At 45.6% G+C, this 19,450-nt stretch overlaps 1 long non-coding RNA gene across 1 annotated transcript; it reads right to left on the minus strand.

Moving 5' to 3' along the window:
- Positions 1-3,700: 3,700 nt before the first annotated feature.
- Positions 3,701-7,797, minus strand: LOC133208128 (uncharacterized). Its single transcript, XR_009724253.1, has 3 exons — positions 7,760-7,797; positions 7,048-7,246; positions 3,701-3,852 (listed from the first exon to the last, which is right to left on the minus strand). It is a non-coding gene; the product is annotated as an uncharacterized LOC133208128 (long non-coding RNA).
- Positions 7,798-19,450: the final 11,653 nt, after the last annotated feature.

Genomic DNA, 19,450 nt, shown 5'->3' on the forward strand with positions numbered 1-19,450 from the left:
AGGGGGGAAGAAAAAGAGATACATGAAAGCTTGAATCTCAAGTAGGTGAGCACAGCAAACAAGGCTCAGGCACTGAAAAGCACTCCCATCCTCGACCCTGTGTCCCCACTCTCAGTAGGAAGTGCATGCAACCAGATGGAGAGGATGTACCACATGTATGGAAAATGAGAAATGAGGCACCTGCCTATCACTTTTCATCCATCCAAGAGCACAGAAAAGAGGACCTGAGGTCAGAAAGCATCTGTCTCACTGCATGATCCTTTGATATGTTAGAGAAAAGCTCCTCAGACCATATCAACTAAGCAGAATTCAATTTTTTTTTTGTGTAAAGGGACATCCTTCAGAGACAACATCAGTTGCAGTAGTTAATCCTGCATCTTCTTTTCCTGCCCTCTCTGCAGAAGAGGAAATAAGGGATGGCTCTGACTTGGGTCAATAGCTCTGTCTTGTCCCTCAGAAATTCCCCACCCTGGAAGGGAAAATTTATTCATCCCCCTCAAGCAGCAGCTGGCACACATTCATGAAAGTAGAAGCAGCAATAGCAAACTAGCTCCCAGGAACAAGACTCTCCTCTGTAATGAGATTTTCAAGGGGAATGTCAGACTGACAGAATTAATAAGGCTGCTTGTTTCAGGTAAGAGGAGTTAGTCATCTCATTTCGCAGTGAGATAAGAAAACCCTTGATTCGTCTCCACTATTCAGGGTAGGGAACTCTGCCACTGGTAGCTATTGTGTTTTAAATTTACCTTGACAAAAATGCAGGATTACCCTTAAAAATAAGCTCAGGTGTCTAAAAATAGCTGAAGATGATGTGGACATTGTTAAGAAACAAGCATCTCTCTACTAACCTGAATGAACAAAAGTAAGTCAGGCTCTAAACCCTCCGAAGCTGTTCTCCCCATCAGTTTCAAAATGTACTAACAGGGCATTCCCTGAATTCATCACTGGTTTGGGAGCTGGGAATCCACAGAGATTAGCTATGGGAATGAGCAAGAATCTGTATTTAGAAGATGATAAATGTCATTCTGTAAGTACTGTGGCTTTAGCTAATCTAGTTATCTAAAAAGCCCAAAACCCTAGAGACTTGGTGATTTTCTAATTAAAACCTTGCAGAAGAGGTGTCTGCAAAGCAATGATAATCTGTGACATCAGTGCACACTAGCAGTTAGAATTAATCTATTACAGTTATGATACAGGTACACAAAAATAACCCTAATTTTCTCATAGTGGAATTACAAGTAGTCTTCAACATTCGCATACCTTCCATTGCACAAAACCTACACTTGAGAATTATGTTTGCCACTGAGGGGTGCAAGCAAAGCCTCTCTTGAACGCTCTATATGCACAGGTTGAGGACCTAGAGAGCAGCTGCTCAACTTTTCTTCCAGTTGAGAGTATTCAGTTTGTATAGTGTTTGGAAGTTCTATAATTGCAGCTGGATAGGAAGCTTGCACTTTATTCCAGAGGAGTGTTCCTGTAATAATCTGAATTTCCAACAGCAAAGCTGTGCTGGAAAGCATCGAGTAAAACACTTTGGGATGCTGAAAGCGCTCCCCTGAAGGATTCCAGATCCAAATTTGTCAGCCTTCTTCCCCTCACTTAAATACTCCTTTCCAATAAAAACCAGATTTCTTTTCAAGGGGATCATAGTGTTAATACTTATTCAGCATTTGGTAAGCACATGCAAATAAATTACCACCTTTTGCCAAAGATCATTTGTCAATGTCAGTTCAAGCCTCTTACCCAGTTTATCTGATGTAAAGAAAAGAGCACCAGCCCCTCAACACTCTGTCTTTTGATTGACATACAGACTTGTAAAGAAGTAAACAAAACTCAATTCAAATATCTTCACTTCTGGGAACCAGATTACTTTTCACCTTAAGAATAGATATCAAGCACTCCTGAAGTGAATGTGGTGGCTGGAAGCTGCTCTTCAAAAAAAGACAGGGTGTTACAGCATGCTTTCATTTTGTCCAGCTAACAGGAACGTCTGGAAAAACAGATGGTCAGGGGAAAAAACAAAGGCAAAGTTAAGAACATTTATTTCACTGAAGATTTTTATATTGATGAAACTGAAGCAGACTCAAAGTGAGGAATTAAAAAAATATTTCCTTCTGAAAGTGTGAGAAAGCAATGCCTCAGGTTAGCAATTTTCCATTAATGAAATTCCAACAGAATTAGTTCAATTTGTAAAGAATTCACGTCCATTTCAATAAAATTAGACACACACCAACATCCATTCTTTCACTCTGCCTAACTCTGAACATTTGTCTTTTTCAATGACACTTAAGGTTGGTCTTGCTCTCTCTCCTTTGATAGAGAGAACCAGAGTGAAGGCCTGACCTAGGAGCAAAATTTGTGTGCTCTGCTGGCTCTGCAGCAGAACATGAGCCCTGGTCCTATATCCAGCCCTGCAATACTAGCCAGGTCTCCATGAGAAAGCAAAGCCTTGGACCAGGATGTGTGATCTGGTGTGCCAATGACACACTTGGCAACATAATGATGACTATTGCAGAAGCCCTTGCATTGCCCTTCCACTGGTACCAAGTACCATGTTACCAAAGAGAGCGTATTTTGGTGATAAAACATGCCTGCTTCCACAGACATTTCTAATTTAAATCTGAAACAATTACTGCTCACTCAAATTGTTTTCTTCTTCATCACCATAACCCATAACTGCATTATAAATGCAGCCTGAGCTAAGTTACACAGCAAAAGTTTTCAGACTCCAGCTGCAAAGTGGACAAGCAAAAGGGAATCATTAAGGCTGAAACACTTAACGCTTCTTAACCACAAGCTAGAGAAAAGCTAGATTTTTGGAAGATTTTGTGTATGATGTTCCTTGGAGAGCATGTCATATTTTGCATCAAAACAGTCTGTTGGCAGTCTTGGCCTGACTGCTTCTTCCTGTGCAGGGCTACAGACAAGTCTGCAGAGGATGAAGATGGACTAAGCTTTACCTTAAGCATTTCAATTCTTACCTGTTTTGCAGCACTCAATGTCCTGTTCATCTGAAGGGTCAGTGTTCCATATGGAATGCATTTCCAAGAGCTTTTCTTCAGCCATGGAAAGTGTTCTGTTTTTAATCCAGATCTCAAGTTTTCACACCAACAGAGCAGCAGCAACCCAAGCAACAGGTCTGCATAACATCCAGCTTCCCTACACTTAACAGTTTTTCCACCCCTTAGCCAGGGCAGCACAGGAGGAGAGATGTTGCTGCTTTGAGGAATGTAAATGACTCATGGGCTAGGATGAGCTCTAGTGGGATATGTGCTGCACACAATCAGCAACTGGCACCAAAACCAGAGAGAGATGCTGGTACTACAAGTGGGAACTATTATCAGACAGCTCATGCACCATGAGAAACAAACACCTTGGTAAGGGGAGTTTTGACACTGCATTGTTGGAAAGGCTGGCTAGATGGTTTACAACATGCTCTCTGCCTTCTTACCTTCAAATCTGTGATGAATCTCAAGATAAAGCTATCCTGAGATGAGATGGGTGCCTACAGACTTCAAGCACTTAAAACAGTCACAACCCTCCATATACAAGTTTGGAGGTGATGTCTAATTGACAGAATATGCCCTGGAAAGAATCAGTGACCTGTAAACCTTAAAATTCAGTCTTGCATGTCACAGATGTTTCTGACAGGATTTTATTGAATCATTCCCCTGAACGGTTCTTAGTGCAGAGGTTTAAGTGCAGTTTCTCCCTTTATTACTTTTATGACATACTCTGCTGGACCCTCAATGAGCCAGTGGCACTCTGTGTTCCTGGGATCCAAGCCAGGCTAATTAGCAGTATCCATCTTCCCCTCTTCCACTAACATTGTGACACTTCCACAGCCAAAACCTGCAATACTCAAAGAGATGGAATTATACTGCATTTTTAGTAAACCTGAATCTTCAAATTGATTTTTTAGGAAGCCGGGCACACTAACAATAGTTATTTTAAGGGATCAGGAAGGAGAGGAAAGGAGTTTCTACAGTATTAGTGAGGTCACCTGCTTTGGAGTCCTTATGGTTGGTTGTGAATGTGAGCTCAAAGCTGTGGCCAGAGTTGTTCCTAGCAGAAACAAACTTAACAGTGGCCTCATCTGCCTGGAAGGCTTCCCTGTAGGATCTACCTTAGGGAGACAAGAAGTCGGTGTAAGAGTGGGCTGGATATGAACACACGTATATTCAGGCAAATCTTGCAGTGTTTTGTTAGGCTAGATCCCATTAAAAAGATCTGTGTCACGGTGAGTGAAGAGACTATTTGGCTTTCATTACCTTTAAAATAGATAGCAGTGGTACAGAGAAATCGAGGAGATGGAATTTCATCCAAAACAACCAAAACCAACCACACGAATAACCAAATATTCTTAGAGGATGAATTGCATGACTAAGGATTAACATTATTACTACCACATCACCATTAGACTAAGAGTGCAGAGGCAGCCACTATTTGCAGGAAATACTTACTCATTATTGGTTCAGTGCTAAGCATACCTTACAGAGGAACAACAGACCAGATTTGTTTGTCTAATTCATGCAGTTACCCTGTAATCTGCGTGCTTATTGTGTCATATACCAAATTTTGAACCAAGGAAGACCCAGCCTTTGAGCTGTGTCTCCAAAATATATGCTACTTGCTGACTATGTTAACACATGGGAAACTCATCTGGACATGCACTAGCTAAGCAAGGCCAAGCACTCAGTTTATTCTACTACCCAAGGTCCCTAGGAGTACAACAGATGTACTGGAGACATATAGGGGGCACAGAATTATGTTCACTTGAAAGACATTTTTGAGGCACCCATCACACTGCACTAGATGCCAGCACAAATACTAGCATGCCCCTCCGTCCCACCTGCCCTGCTCCATTTGGGTGTTGTCTCTAGCTCTTTAGATTCATTGTGCAAAACCCAAAAGGCTTCTAAAAAGTCAGCTAGATTTGCTTTTTTTCATGACAATGAATGACAAGAAATTATACCCAGTGAACCCCATTCCTCTGAGGCACCCAGACTTACTGATTAGCTTTCTTCCATTCAAATAGAGGAGCACATAGTGGCAGTCACATACAGCTTGATACTTTACATCTGATTTGGTGAAGTGTACCAGGATGGTTTTGTCCTCCAGCACTGCTATATTCCAGGTGGAAAGAAGAAGGCATGTATCTGCATGACTGAGCTCAGCCTTTGTCAGTCCCACCACAGGCTGGGATTCTTCAGCAACTCCTTTCCTGAAAGCACAAACCAGAAGCTAAAAACTGCTGTCATCACCTCCACCTGGTAAATTTTATCATCTTTCCCTCAAGCATAGGCCATGTGGGAAGAAAGTTACCAGTGGCAGAAGACTGCAGTGAATTTGCTGAGCCCTAGGAGAGGACTGATGCTTCCTTGCAGCAGCGATAGCTATCTGCTGTACAACAGCTTTCTGCTGTGCGACTGACACACCACCAGCCCAGTCCATCTCATTCCACTGTCTCCTGCAGGAGCTGGAGGCTTCTTTGTGTGAGCTGACATCTATACAGCTAGACCAGAGGATAAAGGGTTCAACAGACCTCTAGTCAGACACTACTGTTTTATGAGCATGACTCATACAAATGGACTTCTTTGTCTTTCTGTATGCTCCCGCAGTGTTATCCTGCCTGGCAAGCATAGCTGGGGATCTGCATTGCAGGGAACATACAGCTGCTGTCATCCAGACACTGCTGAGTGGTGACTGAACCAGTGGTTGTCAGAGCTTCCAAGTGGGAAACACTTTCGTGAGCGCCCTGAGGAAAACTCAGTGTTTGGCTACTACAGCCAAACTACAGTTATCCGTTTTCAGGGTTGCTATCCTCCAAAGCCTGGGGAGAGCCAAATGTGGACACTTTTTCCACAGAGACTGATGCTTTGGGAACTGCACCTCACTGATGCAAGGAAAGGGCAGCTAGGGAGAGAAAAGGGTTGTATGGGGTATTGCAGTACAGGCCCTATCAGTTAGGGCATGGTCTGCGGCACTGCAGTTTTTTCAAACACAAAATGCTTGACATGCAGCTGAGAGGAGCCTCAGATAAAAGCACACAATTCCTTTCCCAAGGTCCTACTTAAAAATCCCTAAACTTTCAGGAGTTGTTCCACTGACACAATGGGCTCTCATTCTTTCAGCCTGCTAAGAGCTGATGTGGCCACTCCAAGCTCATTTTTAATGAGACACCACTTTTATGTTGGCCTTCCCTTCATTTTCTATGGGTATTTGGCCTGTGTGAATTTTGATAGCTCCCGTTTGCAAAGGATAATGCAACCACTTTGTAGCCACGTGGCTTCTGCTCCTTGCAGTTACTGCTCCCAATTAAGAGGCACCTTCATAGCTGCGGACAGTCCCCCTTTGAAAGCATAATCATTAACGATCCCTAGCAAAGCCATAATAGGTTGGGTATTAGTTAATACCAACACCTCAACTTTGATGGCTATGACAGAAATAACACTATCTCTTTAATAACTTGTATTAGCCCTGTAATCTTCTGTACAGAAAAACACGTGGCTGGCAGGGAGTTACTAGACCTGTGCCTACCTATAAAAGGCACTTCCAATAAGCCACTGAAACTGTGGCACTTACTACAGTGCCCCTGTTCTCATACACATTTAAAGTTGTTTTTGATGAGGAGATAACCCCTGATCAATCCTGCATGCTGTTTCGGGAGCACAACAGCCATTCAGATCTTGAGCTGGCAAGCTCTCAAAGCAGGCTTTTATTAGAGCAAGGCTGGTACACAGCACTCAAGGGACACCTCGCCAGGCTGGAAGGGCTGCATTCACCCAGAAAGAGGACAGCTTGAGTAGCCTTCTGCTTTTCCTTCAGGGGATGCAGGGGTCAGACCTACTGTAAAAACAGGGTTTCTGAAGGGGGATTATCTGTTTAGACCTTTGGTTTCATCACCCCAAATTAAAAGGTAATATACATTCCTGCTGATGCAATGGCTGGAAATTAAACAGAGCTGCTGTGGGAGAGGCAGAGGGAGGCAGCAATAGCAGGGCTATTTGGATTCCTATGGTGCTGCCTCCCAATACTCATGCCTACTTACTGTCATGTGCTGGACAATGAAGTTACAAACACAGCCTGGAGATGTCCTGAAGATGCCTGTTGAGCCCTGAGCCATGCTGCTTCTCCTGAGGGCATCCCGCCCTCTGGCACAACCAGCCCTGCCAAGGCAGAATCCAGGTGCCACCAGTTCTCAGACACAAAAGTGGGCCTCCAGAGTTGCCCTGTCCAAACTTCACTGGGGAGGAAAGGTACCATTTATTCCTGTGCCAGAATCCCTGACCTTCAACAGTGTTACATGACAGGCCAACACAACCTTGCTTGCTTCCCCCAGACACAGGGGGCTGGCACCATCCTTGCTCATTCAGCTATTCTGCTTAATCTAAAATGCACCAACCTAAGCTGTGTTGTTTCGCTGCCCTGATCAGACTTCCAGTTTGGCAACCTGCCCTTCTCTCTACACAAACCACTTTTTCCATGAAGAATGTAAAAATGAAAGCCATTTCACCGGCATCAGCTGCAGCACTGTTTTGAAAATGTTCACACGAGGTATGGCAGAAGACAGGGAGCTTCCCAAGCTACTGCTTGAGTAAAGAATATTCATGCACGTACACCTCAAGGAAACTAGTGTCAGCCTGGTCAGCAGCTTTCCCTCGAGTGTTTGCAAGGGGACATCAAGGGAGAGATGGGAACTGCCTTCTTTCCAACCTCCTGGTAGTACTGCCCATGCCAGGGCTCCCTTGACCATGACCTGGAGTCCCACCACTGAAGGTACTCCCTGGTTTCTGTGTGTAGAGGTCCTGCTGTTAGTAGTGCCCAGGGCAGGTCTAGGCAAGATGGCAGTCATGCTTCAGTCTCCCGCTCACATCCATACTCCCACCCACAAAAGACTCCTCCTGCCTTCATTATCCTGAAGCACCTTGTAAAGCCCTTGCTCAGCAAAGTGCTGACAGCACATCTCAGTGCTGTTGCTTCCCTTTATCCCCAGAAGAGAAGAAGGTTTGCAGGTGGACAGGACAAGCCTGCTGCCCAGCAGGAGCCAGGGCAGATAAGCCATTACCTTTCATGCATTCGCCTGTTATCAGGAAAGCCAGCACACAGCGTGGAACCCCACACCAGTGGCAGCTTCATGCCTCGGTATCACACTGCAGGTCTGACTGTCAATGAGGGGCAGCTCCACCTCCTGCAGAACCAGAACCAGTGACACAGCCACTGTGGGAGCAACGAGGCCACATGCAGCATCTGCAAGACAGCTTGCCCCTCCAGCCAAATGATAGCCAACAACAGCCCCGTTGCCTGGGATCTACATCCACCCCTTCCCCCAACACCCCAGCAAGAGGTACTGGGGGTCGCACACCAGTTGCATACCTGTGGCATTTTTTGCAGTGACATTCTGAAGCAGTTTGGGATCACTGAGCAGATGCTCCCAACTGCTTAACATGAGATAGAAGTCCTGGCTAAGAGACAGCATGCTCTCTCCTGGGAGGGCTGCTGCAGGAAGGGGGCACAGGCAAGTCTCTTCTGTCTCCTCTAATGTGGATGAGTCCCAAACCACTGGGGATGTAAAATTAAAAAGCAACATTCACAGACATTCCCATCTCCTTTAAAATCTACCAAATCTCAAGCAAGCCCAGTTCCTCTGAGGTAACAGTTTTCTGATATCTAGAGGAGTATAAAAGAGTATACATTTTTATGAACAAGGGACCTACTACTTCTGTAACACTTTGTAAGCACAGCTCTGCTTGCAGGAGACTCTGATAGGCACACATGAATATTCACAGCAGCACTGCAAAGTGCTCCAAGGTCCCATGCTGAAGGAAAATGCTGATCTGCACATCCCTACTGGGGCTGGTCCTTTGACAAGCAGAGGAGACCTGATGAGCAAGGAGCTACTTGAATTTTCCATCTGGTGGGAGTCACCTTCCCTTGCATTTCTATTTCTGAAAGTGACTCCTTTCCCTTATTCATTACCCTTTATTCCTTCAACTGTGACCAGAAGACCCTGCCATTCGTCTCACCTTTCCCTAGCCACTTGCCATACAGGATCCCAGCCTGGGAGAAGTATCCCTGTGGGGAAGGCAGATGGGCTGAACCTCATCCCCTGCAGAAGAACGGGTGCACAAAGAAGTGTATGAACCCCATGCTTCCAAGAGCATGTCTGATTTACAGCTTACAAACAGCATCCTTCAAGTCACACTGTTCCTTTTCTACCCTTCACAAAACACCACAGTTACATGTGGGTGTTTATAAACTAAGGATACAAATGGAAGTTAGAAACATATAGTTAAATTTATACATGGCAAATTCAGAGACAGAGAACAGGAAGATTATTAGCTGCCTTTGAATGTTAATGTAAGCAGGAGGATACCTGGGAAGGGGACAAAGAAAGAGGGGAAACAGCATGGCAGAGATGAGGAGACAGAACTGCCTCTGTATCAGACTCATATAGTTTGGGAAAGGCTGATGCTTGTGAGAAACTCTTTACATCATTCTCATCAAAGACCAGAGCTGGTCAGATCAGAGGACTTATGCAGGACATGAAAAACTCAAAAGATTCAATTCAATCCAGACTCATACTAATTAGTTTCCCTTGGTATTAGGAGAAAAATGGATCACAGTTCTCCTTAGCTGCCTTGACAGGGCATTGGTGGTGCCAGACCTTTAAAGAACTAATCAGGGAGCTCTGCAGTTTCTTTAGGGGTTGTCCATACTGCTCAGATGCTGGAATGGCCAGTTCATGCCAAGAGATACAACTGTTTAGCTGCAGAATACAGCACATCTCCACATCCTGCTCTGTAAGGAAACTGGCAGCCCTCCTCATGCTGCATGTCAGGATGTCTGAGCTCTGAAATGAACAGTTCTTGGGTGCAATTTCCCTTATTCCTGCCATTATGGGCAAACTGTAATCCAAGCCGGTGAGTTAGGACATGACAGTGACAGAAGGTTATTTTATGTTGGCTGATCTGCCATCTGATGGTCACAGGCAGTCATGGCCAGTTGGCTGTAACCCATCCCAGCTCTATACAACTCAGGAAATTGCTGCTGAAAAGCCTAGGAAGTTAGGGACTTGTACCAGTTCCACAACAGTGACAACCTAAAATTATCTCGGAGGCTTTGCCTTTGCCAGAAGTAGAATTTGGAGTGAGCAGCTTTTAATCCAGCCTGCTTCTCAGTGGGCAGCACCTTTGCAGCTAATAGCATAGGGTGATGGCCAGGAGGAAGCTGGTGGCTTTCCAACAGCTAGCTGAGAGTTAGCATTGGCACAACAGGGCTGAAGGAAGTTGTGCTGTTACAGCTTGTATGAGGGGAACACAAGGACATGACATAGACAGGGGTATAGACAGAGCACAGACCCTGACCGAGTGATAAACTTTTGGGACAATTAATCAAAGCCTAGGACAAAAATTAACACAATTGTGCTACTTAGATAAGAAACAAAGGCATAACTGAGGGGATATTTCTCCAGTATAGAGAACATGAGAAGGGAAGGAAGAAGGGTGTTTTTTCTGAACCAGTGGATCAGATGAGGACTTTGCCTGCATAAACCAGCCTCTTGCAGTGGTAGCTCATCCCCTTGGGTTTCCACTTATCATAGCAGGCTGGGTGCTGCAGATGCAGCAGGGTCACATCACAATCTATGTACTGCAGCCAATTAGCACGGGGTGGACGATGACACACACGACAGGGATGCTCTGTTCCTGCTTCTCCCCCTGCTGGAGGTGGCGCTCCCCCACAGTCACCACTGGGCTGGAGATTCCTGGTGGGAAAAACAAACAGTGCCTGTGTGATGAAGGAAGGGCGTGGGGCTTCAGAGCAAACTCTGACAGTGAGTCTGCAACCCAGCAAAGCGCTTCTGCCCTGGGAACTGGGGCTGGCCTTCAGTAACAACACTTTCAGCTGGGCTGATTTTATACTGGCAGCAACGCAGAGGATCCCTGACCTTCAGATGAAAAACCTGAACTTATTTTTGAATGGATAGAATCATAGAATGATTAGGGTTGGAAAAGACCTTAAGATCATCCACTTCCAATCCCCCTGCCATGGATACATAGGTTTCTTGTTTCATCTGCTATCCATTAAGCCACTGTTCATACCTGCGCAGCACAGAGTTGCCAGGAAGCCTGGGGAGATGCCAGCAGATTTCACTGAAGTCAGCTCAGTACAGGGAAAAGGACAGTTTATCTTTTGCCTTAGGTCTCACTGAACCCTTGTGCTTTTTGGCCTTGAAACATGAAGTTCAGCCCTTGTTTCTTGTAGTCTGGTATCCTAAAAGGCACATGAGAAACTTTAAAAGCAGTGGGAACTGATTGCCAAGTCATTTTGGCCCCATAAATCCTCTTTTCTGATTTTATCAGTGAATTTATGGAAGGAGCAGAGGCCTACATCCAGGAGCTTTATGAGACTAGGCAAGTATGGCCATTATGGTTTTTCTGTATATTTTATAAAGACTGTAATGTCACAGTTAAGCTTAGAGCAATCAGCTCCAGCAGAGTCAAAACACCATTCACTATTTCTTTTAGCAGTTAAGTAGATAGCTACGCTATCAGAGTTACCAAATAGATGGGTGTTATATCCCATCTTTAGCAAACCAGATCTTTAGCAAAGGAGTTTACTCTTTTGCCACCAGCTCTGGGGCACAGGGTAGGGCAGTTTTACACTCAGTAGGAGACTTGAATTGGGTTCATTGGTCCACCTGGTAACAAACACTGCAAGAAATGCCCACAGGAGCCATACAACTCACCTGTGTTTCGGCTGTCAGCGTTCGGTGTTACCAGCTCCCACAACACAGGGAGTGTTTGCCATGAGAGCTGATTAAAGGTCTGCCTGAACTATTACGGAACTAGGACAAAACCCAGACCTGAAGTGACTGCCATTTGTCTCCAGAATATTTTTACTTGAGAGTCCAGTGCTCAGACAAGAGCTTTAAAGTCTATTTACTACTGAGTTTTAGTAGGTTTGTTTTGGTTTTTTTTAACCCTTGTCCTCAATCTCTTCTCTAACCCCACAGGACTGCAAGAAAGTCTGACTGCTGTGAATTACCACCGTGCTATTTAACCCATGCAGCCCCTGGAGGTGGCAAGTCTGGGCAGCTTGGCTTGAGGAGGATAGTACACACTTTATTATGGCTGCATGCCCTGATGCACAGCCCCAGACATTTTGAATCAAGGTATGGAGGAGTTCAGCCTGAGCCTTTGCTTCAAGCTTTCTACTAAATTAAGATTTCTCCTTTTTTCCCCTCCCCATTCAGGGAAACCCTTCCTCTCATTTTCTGATGAATTTACTAGTGGCACAGCTCAACTTTAATCCCAGAACGCAGTTTACTGGAACTGGAAAGTTCCCATACTTCCCAGCAATGTCTGATACCAGGATTGCCTGGCAATGCAAATGCTGCAGTAATGGGAACATCAGAACAGCACTGGCAGCATAACACAGAGATTAAAAGCACCGGCTAGTTCTGCACAGAACAGAGAAACAAGGACGTGCCTCATTATCAAGGTTACTCTTGTGCATTGAATTTTTTATACCATAGCAACTTTCTCGTTATTCAACATTAGTCCTCAAAAATGATGCTCAAATTGAGCGAGAAACAGATGTGAAGCTGACTGGTTGGCAATTATGTTTTAATGGATTATAAAAGGGCTGGCAAAGGGGCCACTTATATCATTGTCCCTGCACATTAAGCGGTCTTTAGCACATCCCATGAAGCTGGTCTTGCATTAAAAGTAGAGAAACAAAAGTGACTGCTAGGAGTTAACATGACAGTTACCAGAGCTGCTTTTACCAGGAAGCAGCAGTGCTTCTTCTGACTCAGAAACACTTCTCTGGATGCTTGCTTAGTGATCAGTGCTTTTTAAGGACAAAGTCCTTTAATGATTTAGACGTTTAGGAGAACCATGGTAGCATGGAGACTTCCATACCCTGATCCCTGCCCCAGGACTGCTCACACCTCACAGAGATCCTGGGTGCTGAGCAGGGCTTGCTGCTCCAGGTTGATCCTGCAGTGAGCAGTGGTGATTGTCACATCTTCTCAGACCAGGCTGCCACTATGGAAATGGAAATGGCCCAGTTGAGGGACATCTTCAAAGAAAGGGTCAGGTACATTTTGAGATGATGTGATTCCCGTTTCCTCCAAGAATGTGAAATAATAAAGATGAGCCCAGCCTGGAAAACAAATTTTCCCTCACAGTATTAGTGTGCAGGACACCCAGCTACCTGGAGTCCATGGGAGTGATTCCAAGCCATGGCTGAACCTTGGCAGCCATTTTCAGCCTCAGGGGTGCATAAGACGAATGGGACTCTGGAGCATGCCAAAACGGAGGGGAACAGATGGACATATCACTTTCTCACTGGTTCAAGAGCTTCCCCAGGTCTTGATGCTGTCCAGGGGTCCACAGATCCATTGCCCTGACCCCAGCAGGCTAGCCTCTCCCTACACCACTCCCTCCCCTGCCTTTGTGCATTTCATGCTACTTGCAAACAAGTAGTACTTTTCCAAGCAGAGGCGTGCCCTGCTAAAGTTATTCCCAGTTATTCCTAAAGTGTCATCCCACAATCATTGTTCACTGCTTTTGCTCATGTGAAAGCAAGACACCAGGCAAAACAACTCTCTTCTGCAACAGGGGACCAGAGAGGGAGGCATCCTCACTTTCCACCTCTGCAGCCTCTTTCTGCACCGTAAACCAAGGAAGTCCTCAAAAAACCTCGGCAGCTCCATTAGCTCACACCAGCCAGAGATCTCATCTTAACCATTACATCAGCTCATTGCCTCCCACTTTGTGAGGAGAAATCAGCCTGGGAAGCTGAGCAATGACTTTTAGTCTAGCTTTTGCTCCCAAGAAAGCAGCATTCAATGACTTGAGGATAGAGATGGCTCCTGCCTCTCCTCCACCTTTCCCAGGAGGAAGGCAGCACACTGCAACACAGACCTGTCAGAGCTGCCCTTAATCACCTGCCTCCTACCAATGATTAGAGTGAAGAATCACAGCTGTAGAACATGCCCCAGGTTCTTCAGGTTGACAGGATGAACTCCACACCCCATGCCTAAAGAGGAGGCAGAAAGAAGAGTGTTTTGCAGTGAGATGTTGGACACACGTGCTCAGATACATTGACTCAGGCTCTCCTGGCAGGTAGGGAATCAATGGGACAAATCCCAGGTGTCACAGTTATCCAGACTCCGGCTTGAGCTCTAAGCTGAAGGCAATTATACAGAGACAAATGAAAACCTACAGGAACAGCATTTATTGCTCAGAAGCTGATGTGCACAAAGCTGAAGTCTCCTGTGAGGTACTTCCATGATGTGTATGCACAGTCATAAAAGCAGCAAATTTAGATTGCATCCAGTAAGCTAATTATTCTTAATGAAATGTAACTGGGACTTACAAAATTAAATAACAAGTGCAACAAGCTTTAACAATGCCACCAGACTTTATTGAGTTTATTCCAAAGCTTCCATCCCTTAAATGCCCTGGGGGGCTTAACCTAAGCAAGTGAAGCCATCATGAAAGATCTTGTGTCTGAACTAAGCTGGTCTCCCACTCAGTCTTGGCTTCAGTCTGAAACATACCACAAGGAGACAGAACTTTCTTGTATCACTTTTGGCACTGACTGCACCTTAGAAGTGTGGACAATGAGCATGGGAAAAGACAGATGGCTGGGTCTGATTGACTTTTAGATGCTTCACTATGCAGTTTGAGAGAAATCCCTGGCAATCTCATTCATGTTTTCCGATGATTTCCCCCCCAGTCCTCACCCAGCAGAGAGTGATACACACACTGACAAGCCTGAGAGACTTGTGCTGCCCCCCGTGTGTCAGCTCCAGAACATGATCATCACAGCAAAGATGACACAGGAGGTTGGGACACAAAGGGATGGAACCCACTACTTCTCATACCAGAGGCCTACTTCTCCTTCTAGGTGCTGGTGGGAGAGGGGTAGCATCAGGCTTCTGGCTCCTTTGCTGAGGACAGCAGCTCTTCTTGACTCCTTTCAGCTGGCCTGTATCTGCACCAGCTAAAAATCACTTTGTTAATCACTCCTGTCCATGTGTTCCTCATGCCAATAGGAATAGTCCCCTGGCTCTCCCAAGCCAAGGCTACAATGAATTCAATTCCCAGCCATGCAAATATAAACAATATAATGCCCTGGTAAGAGCTTGGAATCACTGGAGCCACCAGAGACTGTCTGGATCCAAAATGTTCCTGTCACAACAATGCCCCTCCAGCCATCCCTAACTTGGGGCCTATGTCCTTCCCCTCTACCCAGACAGCCCACCACCCCAAGACCTCAGCAGTAACAAACGGTACTCACCGCACAGGGTTGTGGGGATATCTGCACAACACCCGCGGCACTCCTGGCTGTAGAGGGGCTGAACTACCTGCTGCCCTGTTCAGTCCAGCTTCTCTCTCTCTCTCTCCCTCTCTCTCTCTCCCTCTCCCTTTCTTTTAATGGCATTTTATCACATTCCGGGACCTCTCTGGCCTCAAAGCATTTGACTACTGCAGAAAGCTCAGTCACAAAATCAAGCACAATTTTCTAAGCCGCTGACCTGGACCAATCTCTCCCCAGCCCTTGCTGCTGACTAGCTTTTCCAACAAGAGACTGTGGTGATTATTGCTATAGCAGCGAGTCTACTAGTGAAGTAGAAAATAAATAGACTTTATCAGGGAGGTAAATGATGGAGAAAACACCATTCCCATAGGTGGGGAGAGAAATACCATTAGCAATAGCAGAATGACCAACATCATACTGAAGCAGAGCAGGAATGATGGCAGTTGACTAGTTATGACTCCACTTGTCCCAGCTGGGCAGGTCTTTTTAGCACTAGCTTCATTACAATGATCACCATTCTTGTGCACAATTTGACCCCCTTTGCAGCCTGCCCCATGATTATTTCCCTCTCCTACCTCGAAGCATCCCTAGGAAATATATTTTTACAGGGATGCAGGAGGAGGCCAGACAGTGAGCTATAAATATATTAGTCACTGCAGGAGAATGTGCAAGAAGGATTTGAGAACATGCTGCCATTCATTGCCCTCCTAGATACTTTGCTGACCTGAGTGCCCTAGGGTCACCAGTGAGCAAGATCACTGGGACCAAGCTATTCCTTCCTTTCACACATCAGCTGAACGGCCTGCATGGGGAATTTGCCACAGCAGTCAAGGAGAGCGCTGTGGTGAGCAGAGCAGAGAGGATAAGAAAGGCTTCCAGTCCCAGCAAAGCTGCACTAATGGCAACCCAAAAATCCCTCACCGGGGAATGCACACCAAGCCCTAGTATGACCTGTGAAAAGTGACTGGTTACATTCACTTGGTTCATACCTTAAAAGAGCCGTACACCAGTGCTTGCTGCTGCAGCCTCCACATTAGGGCATAACCCCCACAGCCGACACACAGGACTCACCACACGAAGCAAGAAGGAACACCAGCAGCAAGAGGAGCTCTGCTCCCACCATGGCCAAGACAAGGTACCCAGTTCTGGAGCCCAGGCTATGCTCTGCCACACACAGGAGGAACAACTCTCCTCCCCCCACCTAAGGAGCCCCTTTAATAGCTGAGGGCCAACCAGTTTTGGCAAGTGAGGCTGCAGGGCTGCAACTCAGGTGGGTCCGGAGGGCCTCCAGGTATGGCTTGCTGGTCATCTCTAGCCCTGTGGTCTCTCCCATTTGTAATCTGCTGTCCCCTGCCCATGGGGCACAGCATCAGGATCTAATGTTCCCCTCACCATTGCCACCAGACCTGAGCTGCCTCAGTGGAAACAAACCCCACTGCTTTTGCAGAGGAGGGTTGGCACAGGCAAAGGTGAGGTGATCCCAGTTCCTCACCCTGTGGTCTCTCCTCGCCCTGGAAGAGCATGTCTGTGGGGTATGCTGGTGTGTTTGCCTCTCTCTTCCCAGAGGACACCGAGAGAGTTGGACACCTCCAGCAGCTTTTAATCTCTGCAGCAATACCTGGGGTTTCATTAGCTGCCATAAGGATGAAAACTGTTTGACCTTTTCTACAGAGAGAGCTGCAATCCACATACTGCAAGACCAACTGGGAAAGGGAAAGGAGCCAGGAGCTGCAGAGGCCGCCTGGGTGCTGTGGTGCTGTCAGGCACATGAGGCCCTGCTGTCACCCACAGCAGAGCAGCTCTGGGGATGTATGGCCCATCCTGTCTCCACTTGCCAGGCCACTGCCCATCCCCACTCTGCCCCATGGCCAGCTGGCAGCGGGAAGGCCCCTCTCCTCTGATAGTAACACCACCGAACTATCTGCAGGCAGTGGAGGGAGGCAAAACCACCATGCTGTGCTCTTTGTTGTGGTGAAAAGGCAAAACTTGCACACTGCTCCACAGGGCAGGATCCAGGTCGTGACCTGGATGTACATCTTATTTCTCCATCAGTACAAAAGAGGGCCTGGAAAGGTGGGCTCTAGGTAGCAAGCTCCATTAGAAAACGCTGCACTGTTGGGGTCTGGGAGAACTTCAGGATGTATTAGTTGACTTCAAAGTGAGCATGGAATTCCCATTCATACTGCAAAGGGGTTTGCACAGGCCAAGATGGCAGGAAACGCTATGGCTTATGTTCAGGGCTTTTGATGCTCTTTCAGGTCCATTTTCAATGGAGGTGTTTAACACCCAAGCCCTGGGAACATGCAGGAACATCTGTGAATATCTGCCAGGATGAAGGGAAGTAGAACAAAATGAGTTTCTTTTTAATATCTGTTCTGTTCTCTTTCCACTCTGTAGACTTATTTGATATATCCCCCATAGATGCATAAAGCCTGACATGAAGATCTTGTGTCAGTATAACATGTCCAATCAACACGACCTTATAAGCACCAGCCCTCATCCTTTCTTATGCTCAGGCTCCAAAAAATGCCTGCTCCAGTATTTTTATATGGCCAGACACAAATACATGGGCTGCGAAGTTGCTCCTCCATGACCAATAACTGGGATTCCTTGGCCAGTGGAAACTTTGGCCTTTCCACCTCCAAAAGAACTTGTTCATGGTTGGTCCTAAGGAACACTGGCCTCACAGCCAAGAGAACAAAGCCAGACACAGCACTCACTTTTCTACTTTTTATATAAAATAGACGTTTACATACATTTTGTTTTGCAAAGTCTTTGAGCATAACTCCTTTATGTGAAATCTAGCCATAAAATCACGGTGAAAAAAGGAAAGACTGAAAATTCTTGTATCACTGACATACATCCGGCTGCTGCTGTGTGAATTTAGTTTAAAAAGATTTCTATTCCATGGGCTGTTTTCTTGTTTTGTTGGGTTATTTTAAAGGTATGCGCGACTGATTGAAAAAAACATACAGAAATAAGTGCCATGTGAACAACAGGCAACGCGAACAACTCCTGCATGAGAGAAACACGCAGCGTGACATCCACTTCAGGCAGAGATTTCGACAGTAATAGAGTTGTAGAAGCCATAACTTTTACAGAGGATACCACTGGGGGTATTTTCCAGCAGAAACAGTTTTTCAGCAAGTCAGTACAAACATGGCAATGAAGTTTCGCACAAAGGCATCGAGATCACCTGAAGCAACTTTGCCACATTGAATCACTAGTAAATGCCAAGCGCTTTTTTTTTTATTTCTTTTTCTTTCTTTTTTTTTCTTTTTTTGCTGCTGGGTTTAAATGTACGTGAAAGCAAAATGGTGCATTTAGAAACTGCTGCAAGAGACTGATGGCTGGGAAAGAAATTAACCCTCCAAGGGCTAATTTCTTCCAAAGATTGTGCATAATTGCGTATATAGAAAGATGGAAATTGAGCACTTGGTCAACTTAATCACATACAGATTGAGGAGATTTAAGCATATATCGTTACACTGAGCTGGAGGACAAGTGGGGCAAAAGATCATACAAGTATATTCTAAATTGCCTAATTACTAAAATGAGAATGACAATTATCTTCTTTCACCAAATGTTGTACACCGTGTCTGGCCTGCTTTCTGTAACTGTTGAGCTTTCATAGCTTTGGCATAATCCTAGGGGTGTCCAGCCTCCCCTGCAAGTTAGGCTCTTAATTCTGGGTTTTTTTTTACTTAAGACTTCTTCCACCCATGTACATGCATGCACACACCCCCGTTCTTGTTGAGATCTTCAAAATGAAGGCTGTTTCCACTGCTGTATTCATTACTATTTGGCCAAAATGAGTTGCCTGCACATTTATAGGAAAATCTAAGTCCAAGGAGTCTATAAGAGACAGAAAATGCCCCCACCGCATCATTTATCCCAGGGGTGGAAAAGGAATAGAAACAAAGTATGCTGGACTTTAAATAAGCAATAAAATAAAACAAAATCCGTCAGCTGGAAATATTATTCATGGGGAAAGGAAAAAGCAACACAATTATTACGGTTTTCATTTAGGATTAAAATGCACAGTGAGTACAGAGGAGTCCTGTCTAAGCAGCTTTACATTAATTCTCCACTTTCATACCGGTGAGCACTGAGG

This window comes from Neopsephotus bourkii, unplaced genomic scaffold, assembly GCF_033783945.1.
Source record: "Neopsephotus bourkii isolate Nb327-2 ecotype Australia unplaced genomic scaffold, CSIRO-AGI_Nbou_v1 NB_244, whole genome shotgun sequence".
NCBI lineage: Eukaryota > Metazoa > Chordata > Aves > Psittaciformes > Psittacidae > Neopsephotus > Neopsephotus bourkii.